This window comes from Clupea harengus, chromosome 8 (assembly GCF_900700415.2).
Source record: "Clupea harengus chromosome 8, Ch_v2.0.2, whole genome shotgun sequence".
NCBI classification, from domain to species: domain Eukaryota; kingdom Metazoa; phylum Chordata; class Actinopteri; order Clupeiformes; family Clupeidae; genus Clupea; species Clupea harengus.
In genome coordinates this window covers 14,126,037-14,128,536 of record NC_045159.1, presented here as the reverse complement: position 1 = coordinate 14,128,536, position 2,500 = coordinate 14,126,037, and positions in this window count along the sequence as shown.

Here is a 2,500-nt window from a genome sequence, read left to right as displayed (position 1 = left end):
CACTGCAAAAACAGTCACATGTGAGGCTTCCTAGCCGTGACCAATCACCTCCGTTTTGGTCTGGCATGACTGATAAAGATGTGTACGTCATCAGCCATGTTAGGCTCTCTGTTGGACTCCCTAAAGGCTATGTAAGATAAAAAATACATAATGTTTGGGCAGGAATATAAACAAGATAGACTGCTTATGACTACAGAGAATCCAAATGCAACAGCAAGCCAAACATTCCCATGATTCCCTGGCTGGGGAGATGTTATATGACTCTAGAACCCTCTAGTGGTGACACACAGCTCAGTGGAGGAACTGCAGCAAGTATAATAGATTGGATTAATTATGATTATGATTAATTATTAATTATTAATTATTAATTATTAATTATTATATTATATTATGTACTGATGCGCCTGAATTACCTGACGTTTACCTCCAATTAAACTCAGCATAAAGAAATGCATTAGATGCATCTATCCGATGGACATTCTCGCTGGTAAATCTAATTATGTGTCTGAGTACCCAATAGATACCTGAGAAATACCGTATGAAAAGTATGAAAACGGTGAGTGTCTTTCAGCCCCTCATCCCCAACACACAAAGAGTTCTGTTGACTTTTGAGCAGAGTTCTCAACACAAAACGATATTCAACAATTTGGGTGTGATATATTGTCAAGTCATGTGTAGGAACCATGAAATGATTGAACACTTTCAGAACGGACATGTGGTCCACCATAGCATGTACACCAGTCCACACCCACTCCTGTAGTGACTTAATTAAAGCGGGCACCCCCCCACCCACAGACTCACCGTGGGCAACACAGGGCAGAGACTCACCCTGGGCAACACAGGGCAGAGACTCACCCTGGGCAACACAGGGCAGAGACTCACCCTGGGCAACACAGGGCAGAGACTCACCCTGGGCAACACAGGGCAGAGCGCCCCCCACCCACAGACTCACCCTGGGCAACACAGGGCAGAGACTCACCCTGGGCAACACAGGGCAGAGAAAGTGAAGCACAGGGGTCAGAATCATCTGTTGGGTTAATTAAGTTTGCTGAGAGGAGAGGTGGACAGGGGATATTTGGGGGAACACTGGACACAAGATGTTAATGTGAATTATTATTATTAATATATATTTGTGTGTGTGTTTGTGTGTGTGTGTGTGTGTGTGTGTGTGTGTGTGTGTGTGTGTGTGTGTGTGTGTGTGTGTGTGTGTGTATGTGGGTGTTTGTGTGTGTGTGTGCACCAGCCAAATCCCTCCACGAATGCAGCCACATTTGAGTTATTGTCTTATTTTAATACAACTTTGAATTAATAAATCATAATCATATTATAAGTAGTAGTAGTGGTATTGTTATTGTTGTTGTTTGTGGTGGTGGTGGTGTTGTACCTGTGTTGTTGTAATTCAGATGGATCATCATGTCTATTATAATGATTATAATTATAATAATATGTCTTTAGGGTACATTAAAAATGTAGTGGTGCTCCATTTAACCTGCTGGGGGATAAAGAGAGAAAGAGTGTGTGCACCGTATTTGTGTGAGAGGGAGGAGGGGGAGAGAAAAAGACACAGAGGCGGACAGTGAGGGAGAGTGAGAGAGAGAGAGAGCGAGATAGAGCGAGAGAGAGCGAGAGAGAGAGAGAGATAGAGAGGATCCTGCACAGGCGCATCCTTGATTTAGTGCCCTATCTGAACCTGCCGAGAGAAAACACCACACTCTCTCAGGTCCTTGGGCTGTTGAGTTCAACTGAGCGCTTGTGTGTGTGTTCACAGATTCTCATCACAGTGTCACACCATTTCCAGGAAAGCGTGACATTTCACAATATTTGGCTTTTCATCTGTGCTGTGCTGTGCTGCCTGCGAGGAGACAAGTTATTAAGTAAGACCGCACACCAAGGCTCTGTTTGCTTCAAAGGCACTGTTACTGAGCAAGTGGGAGGCCACAAAAATGATAATTGCCTTTTTTTTTATCTTTGTGGAGAAAGTTTGTCTGAAAAAAAATCAAATCAATGCTTTATGAGTCATCAAATTGAAGCTTAATATCCGCAAATGAATTAGCATATTTGAATTAAGTTTCCTCTTTCATGATGTCTTAGCTTGTTTCCTTTTCAGAAGGATCCCCTAGCCAACAGGCAAACCAGGAACACATCTTTAGAGTTCTTTGTCAAATATAAATACGTGATGCTGCCTCACAGACAGCAACCAAACAGCAAACATCAGGACTAACTCGAAGTCTTATTAGATGAACGATGTACATATCCATCAATTCAAATCAATTCTCCGAGAGTGAGTACATAAACAGTCGCCAGGTGCTGAATTATCTGAATCACAATTCTCTTGTTCAATCAGTTGGAATGAATGCATTTTGATAGCGCTGTTTTAATTCACTTATACAACTATCATGTAGCAAAGCCTTCTCCATGTAATATCTCATACTATAGACAACATGCTATCAGATGTGTACAGGAGCATAAACTCATCCAACTGTCAAAAATAAGAATCAGG